The sequence below is a fragment of the Phacochoerus africanus genome, chromosome 12, assembly GCF_016906955.1.
Source record: "Phacochoerus africanus isolate WHEZ1 chromosome 12, ROS_Pafr_v1, whole genome shotgun sequence".
In the NCBI taxonomy this organism is placed as follows: Eukaryota; Metazoa; Chordata; class Mammalia; order Artiodactyla; family Suidae; genus Phacochoerus; species Phacochoerus africanus.
Window position 1 is genome coordinate 7,835,970 of NC_062555.1, and position 18,358 is coordinate 7,854,327.

The window sequence follows — 18,358 nt, forward strand, 5'->3', positions numbered from 1 at the left end:
TAGCCACCCTGGCTTTTATTTACAGCCCTACCGTCCAGAATCCCCAGGTACAGCATCTTCACCTGTGTACCACTGAACACCAGCATCTGCTGATCTATCAGTATGCATTTTTTAAAAGGTTTCAATGGAAAAATAATGTTATTAAGCTCTACGTCTGCTACCCACCTCTTGGGATTAGACAGTGTGCATTAAAAAACCTCTAAAATCTAGCCATTGCTCCTATTCTCACAAAATCGTTTGTTATCATGTCATCACACAGGACACCATGTGTTTTGACAGCTTTCCTGAATTACCAAAGCATTCAGGATAAAACAAAGATGGTGCCTATGTTCACCTATGTAAACAGTTTCAGTGCTTTCAGTGTTAGAAGATAAACAGAAATATTCTCTATGTTAATATTTACACAGTGGAATATCGTGTTTGGGATAACTATAGATATAGCAAAATACAAGTGAGAGCACTAAGTAGTGTGTGTGAAGTCAGATAGCTGGCTCAGCCAGTAGATTATCTATCTCTCTGTATCTCTGTCTACCTATCTATTGTGCATTTCAGCCAACAAATAAGTAGCTTAGGGAAACTTCAAACATATAATAATAATTGAACCACATAAGAATGGTGAGGGGATTATTGTGAAAGGATTCCAGGTGGGACAATTTATAAAAGAAAAGAAAATCCAGGGATTGTTGTGGTATTAGTAGCTTTGCTGGGGTTTTGTTTGTTTGTTTTTTACCATTTTCTCCATGAAAAGCCTTCCTCCAGGATTTTAAACGCTATTATTTTCCTGAAGTCTTTCTTAAATCATATGTTTTAAACCCACATTTTACTTAGGATTTAGGCAGAAGAGATTGTCCCAGGTAAGAAGATTCCATGGTCCAGCCTTGATAGATGTGTTATCAGAATAAATGACTTGTGAAAGGGCAGGGATGGATCACGTAGAGTTATGCCGGAGCTCTGGCTCTTCCCTAAAATGCTCTTTTTACTGAAGCCCCCAAACAGGGTTCCTTGTCCTTCCAATACTCTCACCTTCAAATTCAGCTTCATTGGCTTCCTCCCTTATTATCCTATGCTTTCCTTTGTCCCCCTCATGGACATTGTAAACAAACCAATGCATCAGGAAATCCTTAATTCTGTGATAAAGTAATGCAGTTTCCTCAAACACCCCTTCCTTTTTCTCCAATTACCTGTCTGATTTAGAGAATCTCTGATTATTCCTCTTACTTAATTAAAGCTAGAGTAACTGGCATATAGCTTTTACTTCCACCGTCGCAGAAATCTTATTCTTGGTTAATAATGTCAATGTCTATACAAGGAGCCTTCCTCTTGGTCCTCTGACCTGTTGACCTTGACAGATTCTCCTACGTGACTCTTCTGACACACCTTCCCACGGTCACACCTTTAACCTCCAACCGTAAGAAATATTCCTGGAGCTCCCGTCATGGCTCAGCGGAAATAAATCTGACTAGTGTCATGAGGATGCAGGTTCGATCCCTGGCCTCACTCGTGGGTTAAGGATCTGGTGTTGCCGTGAGCTGTGATGTATGTCACAGGTACGGCTCAGGTCTTGCACTGTTGTGGCTGTGGTGTAGACCAGCAGTTACATCTCCAATTAAACCCCTAGCCTTGGGAGCCTCCATATGCTGCAGGTATGGCCCTAAAAGACAAAAAAACAAAAAAACAAAACAAAACAAAATCCTACTTCCAAAATCAGCTATTGCTCTCATAGCACTTCTTTCATTGTTCCCCAAACTGTCCTTTCTAATAACTGAGACCTCTGGTTTCTCTGCAGGTTGCATAATATTCTATGATGCCAATATCTTATATTTTACCCCTTATCCAGTATCTGTTAACTCCCACAAGACTTCCCCAATCACTCAGCCTGGCTAATGATACCATCTAAAGAATATTTCAGAGCTAGGGATATTAAGACCACTTTAAATTTATGGTTAGCATCACCAGTGGAACTCCTTAAATTTCTTCACTCTTGTAACTCATAAAAAGAGTCAAAAACTTGCCCTAGCCTCTCCTGTAGATATTTTAAATATTTCTTTTCTCTCTTCAGTTATTCTATATATAATGTCTGAGGGTTAACTTAATCTTTCTTCTTTAACAAATCTAAGGATGTATTTTCACCTGTATCTTTCATGTATATGTTCTTTTCAAGTAGTTTTGTTTTCTTTATAGTCTAAGTCTATTCTAGACCTTATTCTCATCCACAGTCTCAGGAAATGTTGTCATAAGTTATAATTTCTCCCAACTTCATCTCATAGCATTTCCTCTACTCCTGAATCTACTTTACCATTATTAAAAAGCTCAAATCTTGATCACTTAAAAATAACTCTCCTTGTGTTCCTGTTGCTTTTTAATTATGGCCCCCACCTTCTCCTCACATTCAGATCCACATTTCAAAAATAAATTGTCCTCAACTGTTTTCTCCAAATATTGTACTTTCAACTCCTTCCTTAGATATTTCCATTCTGATATAGCCCCTCCAAAATTTTCCTGAAATTATTCATGCCAAATTTGCAACTGGATATTCTAGTGAACACTTTTTTTTTTTTTGCTAGGGAACACTGAATTTTCAAATATATACTTAGATATCTTTGAAATAACTGACCTTTTAAAATATTGGAATATAGTTGGCTTACAATGTTGTGTTTGTTTCAGGTGTACAGCAAAGTAAGTCAGTTACACATATACATATATGTGTTCCTTTTCAGATTCTTTTCCCATGTAGGTTACCATATTGAGTAGATTTCTCGGTGCTATACAGTGGGTCCTTGTGACCCATCTCTTTTATATGTAACAGTGTGTGTATATGAATCCAGCTCAAACGCCTTTCCTGCGTTCCTTCTAGGACAACAGTGCTTCTCTGTCCGGCTTTTTTATGTCTCGTGGCTCCTTTTCAGCCTTCTGTGCTGGGTTTTTTTCCTCCAGAATAGGGACAATTTACAGAATTTTGTCCAACAACTTCTTTTTTGGTCCACGCAAAGTAATCTCACATATACAAATTGCTGTAATTAATCTCTACGCAGACAATATTTGATCTATGTTGTCCCCGTCTGTGTGTCTTGAGTTATAGAAATGGTTAGCCATACATAGTGAATATTTGCAGACGAACATGTGCAGACGAGCCCATTTAGAATGTCTCACATCTACACATCATCATACTTTTCAAGCTTTTCTTTACTTCTTTGTAGTTCATCAGACATCAACAACCAACAGTCATTTTCTCAAACCAGAAGTCTTAAATCTGCCTTTGTTGTCTCCTACTCCTAATTAACCATAAGTCATATTATTTATTTATCTCACTGTGTAAACGCTTTTCTATCCCCAAGGCCACTGTCCTGGTCCGTAATATGACCATCTTCTATTTTGGGTTATTGCCACATGTTTCTAAATGGATTATCCCATATCCACTTTTTGAAATTTATAATCTATTCAAAGTGCACTTTGAGTTAGAATTTTTAAATGAATATGGTTATATCCTTTCTCCTTAGCAAGCTCTTTATAAGCAACCCATTCTCTGAAGTAAGAAGTCCTTAATACGACTTGCATGATTTGTTCTTTGCTCACTATTCCATTTTTATCTCCTGTCAGGTAGAAAACTGCCTCACACATTTATGATCGATTTTGAAATAAATGCATGTTCCCAGCTAGTGAGAGTTCAGTAATTTTATTTGAAGGAATTTTGTTCATTCCTGGAATGAATACTTTCTTTGTTTTAGTCACTGAAAATAAGTTCAGCAAAGAGAGCTAAGGAATGACTTCATTTTTAAAACATCACCTCAGCATGACATTTCTCTGAGATGGAATATAATAATTTAGCCTACTTATGACAAATGTTGTTTTAAAGATATTCATCACTGTAAAGGCCATACTAAATGGGCCTTTGTTTTAAAGAATGCTTTCTTTTTTTAAAATGATTTTTATTTTTTTCCATTATAGCTGGTTTACAGGGTTCTGTCAATTTTCTGCTGGACAGCATGGTGACCCAGTTCCACATACATGGATACATTCTTTTTTCTCACATTATCATGCTCCATCGTAAGTGACCAGACATAGTTCCCAAACTACTATTTCGCTTTAAATCCTTTACGTCAGCTGCATTTAGAAGTTCAAGTCATGGTCGGAAATACAGTTGAGTCATACAAAAAAGGGAATTGGTCAGAATTAGTTAATTGGTTAATATGTGCTTGGAAATTCGTTTAGATAGAAAAATATCCCACACATTCAGGATCAGTTTAGAAATAAACATATATTCCTGACATGTGAGAGTTCAGAAACTTTCCTTGAAAAAGATTTGTTGGGAGTTCCCATTGTGGTTTAGTGGGTTATGAACCCCACTAGTATCCATGAGGATGTGGGTTCAATTCCTGGCCTCGCTCTGGTGGGTTAAGGACCCAGTGTTGCTGTGAGCTGTGGTGCAGGTCACAGACATGGCTTGAATCCTGTATTGCTGTGGCTGAGGTGTAAGCCAGCAGCTGTAGAGTGTGGCTTTATGAAGCAAAAAAAAAAAAAAAAGAAAAGAAAAAAGAAAAAAGGAAAAAAGAAATGTTTTTTAATCCAAAATATTAATATGTTAATATTGGTTGATTAATTTCAATATATATGAATGTTTAACTGCCTTAATATTTACCTCTTTCCCTTTGTGGGAAAAAATACTTTATTATTTTAACTAAAATATTTAAACTTTCATAGAATGCATTTTATAGTCATATGCAATAATATGTAAACTAAGATTTATAGCAGTAGCTTTAAAAAAAAGTAAAGGATGGAATTTCTATTGTGGCTCAGTGGGTTACAAACCTGATATAGTGACCGCGAGGATGCAGGTTCAATCCCTGGCCTTGCTCAGTGGGTTAAGGATCCATTGTTGGCCCAAGCTGCAGCATAGGTCATAGATACGGCTTGGTTCCCATGTTGGTGTGGCTGTGGTGTAGGCTGGCAACTACAGTTCTCACTTGACCCCTACCCTGGGAACTTCCTCATGCTGCAGGTGTGGACCTAAAAAGAAAAATAATAAAGTAAAGGAGGGTGTCAAAAAGAGATAATTCATACAATTACTCAGAGGAAATTAAAATCACGTTTAGCATGGACGGGGCGTGTTTTGAGGAGAATAGGTACCATGGGAGGTATTTCTTTCAAGACAGTGGAGCTCTCTTTGTGGAGAAAAAGGCTTCTGAGAGCTTTTTATTATGCAAGGAAATTAGACCTATCTAAGTGATGGCCCTTTCCAGCCTCCCTTACAGCTAAAGAAGGTCAATGAAATGCATGTGAAGTTTTGCTTTAGAACTTGCTGTATAGAAGAAATTGACAGAACACTGTAAATCAACTAGAATAGAAAAAATAAAAATCTTAAAAAAAAAAAAGAAGTTACTGGAAAACTCCTCATTAGGAGCCAGACTTTAAGAGCCCTTTGCCCTGTCTCCACTTCCATCAGCTGTATCTCTGTAATGTGGACACGTTGGCTAGACCTCCAGCAGGTCTCTGCCATAAAGAAATGTTTTTAGAAGGAAGGAGAAGCAGGAGAAAAAAAAAAAAAAAGAATGTTACAATCGGTCCTGGGCTCCCCTTCATTAATTTAATTTTGCTAAAAAAAAAAAACACCTCTTCCCTCTTTTCATCATTATTTCTCATTTCTGTTAATGGCGATCAAAGTAAGTCATACTTGTGGCTAGTTCAGAAGTTTTAGATTTTTTAGCATCTGTGTGTGAGAATAGATTTTCTTTGGGCGTTTGGGCTAAATAAAAGGTAAGTAATCCCAAAGTTTAAGAAACTAAAATAAAATGATCTATTCTTAGTTATTCAATGAGAAGTAATTTATCATGAAGAATTTTGCAATGAGGAAGTATATATGGAACTCATCTCTAGGGGGCCATGGTGGTGGTAACATGATTATTCTGTTATAAATACCTATAGAACTTCCTGCTACAAAAAATAAACTTTGCTCAATGGAAAAGTTGGGGGAACCCAGAAATGAATGCAAACTAGTAAAAAGTGTTTTACTTTATCACAAATAATTAAAAATTTCATGGAAGACCGTGGGCAAATGAGAGCTGATTTTAACTTTTTTTTTTTAATGCAGTGTTTTTTTTGTTGTTTATCTTTTTAGGGCCACATCCTTGGCATATGGAGGTTCCTAGGCTAGGGGTCAAATCAGAGCTATAGATGCTGGCCTATACCACAGACTACGCCATAGCAACACTGGATCCTTAACCCACTGAGCCACTGAGCCGCAATGGGAACTCATTTACCTTCTCTTGAACGTAGTGTAGACTTAAGGGTTTCTTTCTAGGAAATACGATGTAGATGGGGAAAGAGTAATTTTTCGGTGAAAAAAACCTAGCCGATGCCACCCTAACCAAGTGAGCAAGATTAGAACCAGCCATAATAAGACATATTATCTAATGTATCCCTTGATATGATGCAAAAAGGCCACTATACCTCTGTGGTATTCAACAAAATCTGTAACCCCAGAAACTATCAGGCAAACATAAGTTGATGAATATTCTACAAATTAACTGACTAATATACTTCAAATGTTTCAAGGTTGTGAAAGACTGATTAATTAGCACAGGTTGGAGTCTCAAAGAGATATGACAGCAATATGATATTCAGGATTAGATTGTTCAAAGACAATTTTTTAAGTTGTGAATTTCGTTTTTTAAGATTTTTGTATTTTCTATTATAGTTGATTTACAATGTTCTGTCAATTTCTGCTGTACAGCAAAATGACCCAGTCATATTTATCTATCTAAATAGATAGATACGTAGATGGAGAACATACATATTCCTTTTTTTTTTTTTTTGTCGTCTTTGCCATTTCTTGAGCTGCTCCCATGGCATATGGAGGTTCCCAGGCTAGGGGTCAAATCGGAGCTGTAGCCGCTGGCCTACACCACAGCCACAGCAACGCGGAGTCTGAGTCGCATCTGCGACCTACACCACAGCTCACAGCAAGGGCAGAGATCGAACCCGCAACCTCATGGTTCCTAGTCGAATTCGTTAACCACTGCGCCACAACGGGAACTCCCGAGAACATACGTATTCTTTATCTCACGTTATCCTCCATCATTTTCCATCACCCTGTGCTATACAACAGGATCTCATTACTTCTCCACTCCACATGCAGTAGTTTGTGTCTATTAACCCCAAACTCCCAGTCCATCCCACTCCCTCTCCCTCCCCGCTCCCCTGGCACCCCCAAGTCTGTTCTCCAAGTCCATGAATTTGTTTCTTTTTTGTAGGTAGTTTCCTTTGTGCTGTTTATTAGGTTCCAGATATAAGTGATAATCAACAACCCGATTGTAAAATTGGCAGAAGCCCTGAATAGACATTTCTCCAAAGAAAATGTACAGATGGCCAACAGGTACATGAAAAAATGCTGAACATCCCTAATTATTAGAGAAATGCAAATCAAAACTACTATGAGGTACCGCCTCACTCCAGTCAGAATGGCCATCATTAATATAAGTCAACAAATGACAAATGCTGGGGAGGATTGTAGAGAAAAGGGAACCCTCCTTCACTGTTGGTGGGAATGTCAATTGGTACAACCACTGTGGAAAACAGTATGGAGGTACCTCAGAAAACTAAAATAGAACTACCATGTGATAGAGAAATCCCACTCCTGGACATAGATCCAGACAAAACTTTCCTGGAAAAAGTCACACGCACCTGTGTATTCATTGCAGCCCTGTTCACGATAGCCAAGACATGGAAACAGTCTGCAGGTCCGTCAACAGATGAATGGATCCAAGACATATTGAAAATTTCTCTTTTAAAAGAAGACATGAATGAATAACCCAATGAAATAGGAGTAAAGTCTGTAGTTATTAGGTATTATATTAATGTCAATTACTTTGTTTTGATAAATGCATCACAAATATGTAAGATATTAATATTAGTGGAATTTGAGTAAAAGATGTACAGAAACTCTCTCTACTATACTGTAAGTCTTCAGTAAATCAAAAACTATTTCTAAATATAAAAATTTAATTAAACAATAAGTGAAAGCAGAGAAGGAGTTAAGGAATACTCAGCAGTAAAATATGTTGGCCTATTACCTACAACTTTCCATAAGTGGCATTTTTAAGAATGATTAGGTAAAATTCATTACTACCTGAGTTTCATTATGTTTAACAGAGGAAAATATATTCGTAATTCTTTCTTTTGTTATTAATTTAAAATATCTACTATATGTTCTGTACAGTGAATATTGAAAACTCCATTCAGAAATTATTTCTCTTTTTTAAAATTTGTACCTAAAATATTCAGGGAACGTTATTCTACTATTTTTGTGAGTCCTAATTTTAGCCCTGTTAGATATAGTGGATTTCCACACTATCCAAAAGTAGAGCGCTCCTATGAAACATTTCATATGCTAAAAGGGGGCAAAACAAGGAAACAGTTAACTTAGGAGCCGTTTTCCTAAGGGATTCAGAAAATAAATGGATATAAAGCACAGGTGCTCATAAACACAGTTAAACGCTATGGCAGCTTGATGCAGAGATGCTGCGTGTAGTTCCCAGGAAGAAGCTGGGTGGCGCTACTGTATGCTCATCCTGCGCTGCATCTGTAAGGGCGCCTGCAAAACAAGGGCTGAAAGCTATCTTTGCTTTTTGCCGTTTTTCATAGCAAACAAAATCCTCTCGGGATTACTTTTGTTAGTAAAACAGGTACTAACGTAGGCCTTTCATAAAGGGAAAGTGACAAAAAAGCAAACTTTGAAAAAGCGGAGGATAGCTGTGCTTGGAATCTTGTGTTCATAAACTAAAAAAAACCTATCGAAAATTAGAATGTCCTGCTCACGACATGCTGAGTAAAATATGTCTTTTCTCTCTTTCCTTTAATAGTATTTCCTTAATGAAAGACATTTAATTCTTTAACATTGCACAAAGGGATAGTTTTCGCTTAAAATAACATGCTTCAGATTATGTTTCTCAAACAAAATTTTAATACAGGAATATTCATAAGCAAGGAGTGTGATTACCTATACGAAAGATATTACGATGTGTACAATTATTTTTACAATGTAATTCCGTAATAATCCCACCAAAAGATGATTGTGATGACATATTTGTTTTCTTTTATGTTTAGGTGCATATGAGAGGAAATCCTAGAGAAATATAACTAAATTTTCTTTTCTAAATAGTTTAGCAATACTTCAGCATATATATAGTAGTTTAGAATATATACTAACTATTAAATATATTTAAATATATATATTCTTTTCTAACTAGTTTAGCAATAGTTTACTATATAAAACAAGCAGAATATGTGTTTCCAGATGATGAGCTGCAGAATCATCTTATCTTAGGAATTTGATAATGCAAGTGTTAATTCCATAGAGGATCACTCACAGTTTAAAATTAATATAATGTCTTTTCTTAACCAAAGGCTTAAGGAACTTTTAGTAGTTAATAGAGCCTGCCAGTTTTGAGGGAAACTGAATAGATAACATCTGAATAGCAAGCAATTTGTCCTCAAACTCTCATGTCTACCTCCCAAGAGTATATATATTTAAATATATTTAATAGTTAGTATATATTCTAAACTACTATATATATGCTGAAGTATTGCTAAACTATTTAGAAAAGAAAATTTAGTTATATTTCTCTAGGATTTCCTCTCATATGCACCTACACATAAAAGAAAACAAATATATCATCACAATCATCTTTTGGTGGGATTATTACAGAATTACATTGTAAAAATAATTGTACACATCGTAATATCTTTCGTATAGGGCGGTAGAAGTCAGACCTCTTAGGCAGAGCATTGTTTACAGCAGACCCAGAGGCCAGGATTACTTCCCAAGTTACCATTTTGCAACCACCAAATATTATTTTTCAAGAAACCATTTTTTCTACCTTACCTTGAAATTGGAGAACAATCTTAAAAGGTGTATGATCTTGTAGTCCCCCCGCTGTGGCTCAGCAGGAATGAACACAACTAGTATCCTTGAGGAAGGATGTGAGTTTAATCCCTGGTCTTACTCAGTGGGTTAAGGATCTGGCGTTGTGGTGAGCTGTGGTGGAGGTCAGAGGTATGGCCCAGAACCCAAGGTGCTGTGGCTGTGGCATAAGCCAGCAACTGGAGCTCCCATTTGACCCCTAGCCGGGGGACTTCAATATGCTGCAAGTGCAGCCCTAAAAAGCAAAAAGAAAAAAAAAAAAAGAAAAAAAAAGTTTTTGTGTTGCATGAAGACAATAGTAAGGTCATAAACTGAAGTTTTGAGAACAAGCTGTTCTTCATTTTACGTAACTATTTACCAACACACAGTTCATTTATACATAAATTGGCCGTTTAAGGTAATCAAGTTGATCTGTAAAGACTAAATTCTAGATAATATGAAAAGTAACATATTGAGGTCAACCACTATTCTATATGTTTATTCTATACCTATCTCTCCAGATACAGTTTTTATCACAGATCATTTTTCACAAAATATGTGATAGCGTTATTCATTTCTGTTGGAGTGGGATTTAGAAATTCGATATGAATTGTATCAGTGAAGAATTTTACCATTTTGAATGTCGATAACAACTCTATTTTAGGATTGCATAAAATATTAAATGAAAATGGGGTTCTAAAATGGCCTTAAAACCAGAGCAGAATTTGAGCAATAAGAAAAAGAAACTTATGAATTACATGGATTAGCGCAGAATCAAATAATGGTGATAAAGAGAGTGGGTGGCCATCTTTCATCTCTTGACTGGTCTGTTTCCTAGGAAACAAAGACTGAATGATTGCACAAATGACCCTCTGCCTGTGGATTTAAATTGATGAAATTTTATAGGGCTGTAATCTATGCAGAACAAGAAAGGTAATTGTTAGGATGACTGTTTATTAGGTAAAATGGAAAAGTTTAAAATACTTATTTTACTTTTCAAGAGTTTTTTTTTTTTTAAAGCACTGTTAAACCCTTTGTCTATGTCATTAAAGTCCTTATCCTATCAAGTCACATGGTTGTAATACCGTCAACAAGCATGCTGATTAAATACCTTTGTTTAAACATATCTGTATAGGAAGCTATCCAGGAATTCAACTTTGGCTCCTACCAGTAGTGCTAAACTTGATTCCAGCAGACATCCAGATGGTCTATCAGTAGGATGTCATTTTGACTAGCAGCAAAGAATTTTTTAAATGGCCTCTGTCTGCTGGACCTCCAGCAAAACTAATCCTGCATAAGCAACCACAGAGCCCCTTCACAGATTTGACAAATACATCTCTCTCATAAATCGTATAGCATATAGGAACTGGTGATGAATTACCTGTGATCATAATAATCCTCTGTGAAAATATCAAGAAGTCACTAAAAGAATAAAGGCAGCTGTCTCCTCCTGAGAAAACAACCTTGGACTCCTCACAGAAATTCTTGTAGCAATTTAAAGAGCATGTCTTTTCACAGAGATGACTTCCTTTGTAGGTTTGTTGCTACAAGAATGGTTAATGTTTCTAGAAAATTGTTCCTTCTTTGGGCTTCATGTATTTCATGATAAGAAAATCGAAAAAAAAAAAACCATGGTGAGTTAATTACGATGATGATGAAAATAAAATTAGATGAAAAGACTTTATAAACAGAACCTTTAAAAATGTTAATGATGTATACTCGAACGTAACGAGAGTAAAATGCCTTGTAATAACTACTATGAAATACAGGGTGCATTTATTCATTCACCAATATTTATAAGGAAGACACCGTTTTGGGTTCTGAAAGAATATATCGATGTATCTGTATCTGTATCAATGTATCTCTATACATATATATATTTATCTGCAACAGATTTGGAAATATTGAAATGATATAGATGAGTTAAATACATAGAAATGATTCACTGTCACTGTTGTAATATAATGATTAAATATTTGGCATAGTTCTTAAATGAACATATTTTATCATACTGTGTGTAACTCAGAACAGCCAATATGCCTGGTGATTAACCCTCTCTCTTCCATTTCTACCTCGTATATAAGAAAGCACACTCAAATATTTGGAGGTGAGAATGGCAAAAGAGAGGAAGAGAAAGATATTAACCTGAAAAGGTAAAAAAAAAAATTGCAGTGTAAAAAAATAAATTTTATGTTTTAGACATTACAGATTTACAGAAAAAAATTGCAAAAAATAGTACCGAGAATTCCCATACACCTTGTACTCAGTTTTCTCTATTGTTCTGTTATTTTAGCAGAATATATCTGTGAGAATCAAACAGTATCCACACATTATTGTCAACTAGTATGCATACTTTATATTTCCTTACTTTCTACCTAATGGACTTTCTCTGCTCCAGGAGCCTATCTAGTATACCACAATACACTTAATTATCGTATCTTTTTAGGCTCTTCTTGGCTGTGAAAGTATCTCAGGATTTTTTTTTCTCTTTATAACCTTGAAAGTTTTGGCGATTACTGGTCAGATATTTTATTTAGTATCACTCAATTAGGATTTCTCTGATTTTTTCCCCATCTAATTAGCATGGGTCTTTAAATGTTTTATAGGAAGGTCAGAAAGGTAATGTCCCATTCTCATTACATTATGTCAAGGGCACTATGAAGTGCTCTTTCTACTCATACCCTCAGTTCTAATGCTAAATGGGTGGCAGTTTTCCATGCTGAGCAATTATATCTAATTCTGTAAGGACATTAACTGGATGTCCATAATTCAGTCTGACACTATTTGGAGTTAGTTCAGACTCCACAGGTTAAGGGCTCAATCGCAAGGCTACCCTTCCACTTCAGACATCATTTTCTAGTCAAGGGTCCCCAGGTTACCCCTTCTTATATCTGACTTACCTACAAATTCTAGGTTCTCACGTCTCCCTCCTCAGGTTAGCTAATGTGCCAGAACATCTCATGGAACTCAGGGAAATACTTGACTTTGTTTCCTCGTTTATTATGAAGGTATTATAAATGCTACAGGTAAACAGGAAGATGAAGAGGTACATAGAGTGAGGTCCAGAAGACAGAGACCTTGTTACAGGAGCTTCTATTCTCCTAGAGTTGAGGCGTGTTACCCTCCTGGCACAAGAGTTGATTTACCACCTGGAAGTTCATCAAATCTCCTTGTTCCAAAGTTTATACAGAGCCTAATCCCTAACTTCTCCCTTCCCAGAGGTCAGTGGGTGGGGTTCAAAGTTCCAACATCCTAATCACTTGGTATTTCTGGTGACCAGCACCATCCTGAGGGTAATTAGGAACCCAACCTTAGCATAAAGTCCAGTGTGCTCAAAATTGAATCCAAAGTAATAATAATAGTAAAAATAGTCCTGGAGTTCCGATTGTGGCTCAGTGGTAATGAACCCAACTGGTACCTATGAGGATGTGGGTTTGATCCACTGCCTCCCTCAGTGGGGTTAAGGATCCAGCATTGCCGCAAGCTGTGGTCCAGGTCACAGGTGCAGCTCAGATCTGGTGTTGCTAATGGTTGTGGCATAGGCCGACAACTGCAGCTCTTATTCAACCCCTAGCCTGGCAATTTCCATATGCCACAGATGTGGTCCTAAATCAAAACAAAACAAAAATATTCCTGTCACTCAGAAAATTCCAAGTGTTTGAGAAGTTCTGTGGCAGGAGCCAGAAAACCAAATATGCTTCTCATGACACCAGAGGTACTTAATATCAACATGACATCACTGTTGATGCTATCTTTGACCCCTGGTGAAAGTAGTATCTGTTGTATTTCTCCATTTTAAATGTACTTCTTTTTTCTTCTTTTGTGTATTGTGCACTTTGGAGAGAAGTCATTTTTCCCAGCCTACATCCAAAGAGTAGGGAGCTTTGCTGCCCTTCTTTAAGAGTGGACTATCTACTTATTTGAAATTATTATGCGTAGAATGTGTGTCTGTTTCCCACATTTATTTATCTATTCAGCACTTTAAAAATAACAGTATTGGAATTCTTTCAGTTGGTGATTGTCTCACTAACACACCTCCATCAGTTTTTGTTTACCATTGCCTTACTTTCTGGAATGACCAGATGTGTCAGGCCCAACTTGTACCATTTTTTGGTGCTATTATAAATGGTATTATAGTGTTTTTATTTCAAATTCAAATTTTTTGTTACTAGTGTGGAGAAAAGCAGTTACTTTTGGCCTGTTCATCTTGGTTCCCATGAATTTACTTCACTTTCTCATTATTTCAAGGAATTTGTGTGTTGATTTTTTTTTTACATACAAAAGCATGTTAACTGTTAAAAAATTCAGCCAAAAAGAGCACTGCTGTGATGTAGAGAAGGAAACATTGAAACCAATTAAAATTAAATCAAAGAAAGACCCCACTAAAGGCATCACTTTTTTTTTTTCTTAAGCCCAGGTACTTGTTCAGTAACCTAATGTTACTGAGTTTTACCTTCCCCAGAGTGTTAATCTAGGTGCAGCAGGTGGTGCTGGCTACAGCACAGATACACTGTTGCTCAGCTAGAAGATAATCAGGGGCTATCTTGTTATGAAGAACAAACTTTGGCCAGAGAGTCGAAGGATTTTGTTTTGCAGCTATTGTCTTAATCACGGATTCTGCAATATGTTTGAAAGTTAAGCAGAGGTTTCTGATTATGTTCTCATTTACATATATTCCTAACCAAGGGAAAATGGAATCATGAGTTGTAATCGCCTCCTGGTAAATTCTTTCTAACTCAAGGATATAAATCCAGAGGAGTGACCTACTGAGGGTTTTGTTTTTGTTTTTGTTTTCTGAATGGTTGGGAACTCAGATAACCCAAGTGGCACTACCTGGTTATGCCACAGGTATCTAGGCATTCATATGTCCAGAGGGAATGATAGCCACCCCAAAGTTGAATCCTGTCAGAGCACAGAACTTTTCCACCCAGTTGGCACTGTTAATGGGTTCACTCTCAGGGACTGTTTTTACATTTGTCTAGTCAGGCCAGGCGTCAATCAGGTTTTCAGGATATTTTGAGAAGTAAATCTCCCAACCTAAAATAGAGAGTGTTCTAAATTCCAGAGGTTACCCCCTTAGCAGTGGCCTGGGAGATGCAGGTGATGTATTGTATTTCCAGGGCAATGCCGTGATGAATGAAAGAAAGGTAGGGAAGAAAGGTTGCAAAGTATGAAGTCTTGGTTTGCTGCCTTGGGAGGAAGGGTCCACCTCGGTGTCAGCTATTTCTCTTCCTGGTCAGTTGGATTTGGAGGTCGCCAGGGTCTATTCAGAAGCAAATGTCAAGTGGTGCCTTCTTTGGCTTTGAGCTGCACGTCCAACGTTCAAGTTCCTGAAGTTTGGCTGACTTCTCGTTAGCGAGGAGGACCTAACATAGTCCTTGTCCTTACAAGGCAATTTACCAGAAGTCTTTCCTCTTAGAGATTACAAACCGAAGGGTGAGAGCTAATTGGACACATTACTTTGGAGCGCTCTAGCCAGAAACTTGAGGGAACTAGAAGAATTTAAGATCCAGTCCAATTTATAGGTAGATAACAAAACCTCAAAGATAACTGATGGCGCCAGGATCTAATATAAAGGTACAATCATAATTTTTCTATCTACAATTATTCCCATTTTTAATCAAAGATAATCACAGTAAAACTAATTTGTTTGCATTAATCCTGCCCAGGTTATTACATAACTGCAGCAAGAATAGTGATTGACCATATAAGCTCTTTTTGAGACTGCTTTGCTGAATTGTTTCATAAAGAATCTTAGATTGAAAGCCTCAGGCCAGTGCTTTATTGTCTCCATAAAAGTCAACCTTAGTTCCTTAAAACTGTCTGGTGATATCTGGTCATATCTCAAATATGACATTCTAGTCAAAGCTTGGGTAATAGAACCAGTGTTTCCAGGTTTGTCCTCTAATAAGGAGAACAGTTTCTGACTGAACTTATGTAAATAACTAACTATATTGCCATGAAAAATGATACTGGAGAGTATCCAGATTCTGGAGAGATCAAGTAGAGGACAAATGTTAGTATTTTATCTTTGTTTACAAAGACATTTCTTATCAAATTGTGGGTAGCTTTAGGAGAAAAAATAAAAAGATTTTCTTAAATCTGGAAAAACAGAAAAGAACCAACAAAAAGTCATAAAAAATTAGAATTGTTTTTACCAGTTCATTTTTAGCCCCCTGCTATTAAGTCTTATTCTGCTTGAATCCACTTTTCCCATTAGGTCTAAAAATTTCTCCCGAGTTGAGCTTCATGATGTTGGGGTTATCAGAAACCTGTGTTCTGGAATCCCATCAGAGTTCTGGGCAGGACGCTCCTTGAAGATGAATCACTTTTGGAGGAACATTTTTGCAAAGCATCAGAGTGAAACAGGAATTGTTGGGGATGATAAAAGACTTAAAACGGTCCTTGTTAGAGTTCATTTGATGAAGAAATATAGTTATTTCAATAATGTTCAACATTTTAAGATCATAACTTGAATTATCATGACGACAGTCTGTCAGGACTCATCAAACTTTAGGAACTTAACATAATTCCTGGGACACTTTTAACAGATACCTATATAGACACAACACAAAGAAGGGTTTGTTTTACTTTTTATTTGAAAATGTATCCCATGTAATTTGACATATTAAATAAGCCTAATTAATTTAATATCTCCCTTTTTGTAAGGAGAGAGAATAAATTTTTTGAGGTGTTCCTGGAGCCCTCTGGAAAACTTTAGATCTAGTTCAGGGTCAAAAATACTTTATTTGAAATTTAATTTTGGACAGTTTGTCAAAAAATACAGAAAGTTTTAAGACACTTAGTCACAGCGGATCATAGGTTACTGTGAAACAATACTTTGTCATATATTTAACCAAAGGGACAATAAATGTTAAAAGCAAATGTGGAAAGTATAGTAGTTTTAAAACTTAGATTTTATTTTATTTATTTATTTATTTTTGTCTTTTTGCCTTTTCTAGGGCCGCTCCCACGGCATATGGAGATTCCCAGGCTACGGGTCCAATCAGAGCTCTAGCCGCCAGCCTATGCCAGAGCCACAGCAACACTGGATCCGAGCCGCGTCTGCAACCTACACCACAGCTCACGGCAGTGCCGGATCTTTAACTCACTGAGCAAGGCCAGGGATCGAACCTGCAGCCTCATGGTTCCTAGTCAGATTCGTTAACCACTGAGCCACGATGGGAACTCCAGATTTTTTTTTTTTTTTTTAAAGAGAAGATTCAGCTTCCTGAACATAGAAAAGATATTTTGATAAAACATTTAATTCCTGTTTTCTAGGCAGATTATTTGAAAATGCCTTTACAGCCTCTTGTGGAGAACAGACCAATAGTCCAATAAAACTTTGTCCTTTGAATACAGAGAAGGCCAAATTCTATTTTTGTGCTAGGATACTTTTGATACTGCTCAATATCATTTACTCAGTTCACTCAGTCAAGTTGATCCCAAACTTATCCATTCCTGACCACGTATAAAATTTCTTTCTAAAGTTTTCATTTTCATAAAACTTTGTATAACTTCCCTTTTTACATTCAGATTTGTACAATATTTTCCCTCTTTCTTAGCCTCTCTTCAAGACAACATTGCTTTCTTTTCCCTCCACGAAAAAACACATCTCCATTTCTCATACCTTCTTCTACCAAAAGTATACAATACACTTTCCATACATAAGGAGATGTTTTCCTTATTTCTAGGAGCTTCAATGACATATACTAGAATTTTTTTAATTCTTAGAAGCACTTGGTTTCAAGTGAATGCTAATAAGTATTATTACTTATTAGTAATAATTCTTTATATTAGTATTCTGTGGCTTGACAAATACCTTTTGTAATTTCTAAAACTATTTTTCATGGTGAATTTCTTCTTCTTTTTTTTTTTTTTTTTCACTTTTGACCGCCTTGTGGTATATGGAGCTTTCCCATCAGATCTGAGCCACAGTTGCAACCTATACCACAGCTGCAGCAATGCCGGATCCTTTAACTCACTGTCCCAGGCCAGAAATCGAACCTACAGCCTGATGTCCCAATCCTCTCGTGCCACAGTGGGAACTCATTTCATAGTAAATTTCTTAATGTGGCATAATATGATTACTAACAGACACAAATAGCTTACATTTTTGGCAATAAGATGTCAAAAGTAGATAAACTTACGTTCAGCACGTAATGTTTCAATATTTTGTCTTTTTTGGAAATGATCTGGGTATTCAATGAATTTAACTTAATTCATCATTTAACTTAATTTAGCAAAACTGAATTAAACATTTTTCGTTACCAAAATGATTTTGAGAAATGATTTTAAAAGTTCCCTCGAAAATGTTTTACCGTGCTTACATGTATTTAATGTACTTAGGTTCCTAATGTCTTATGTTTAGATTACCCACAAAAACTCCCTGAGACACTAAGCAGAGTCAGTCATTCTCTCACTCTTATTGTCGTCATCACCATCAAATTGTGTAAGAGATGA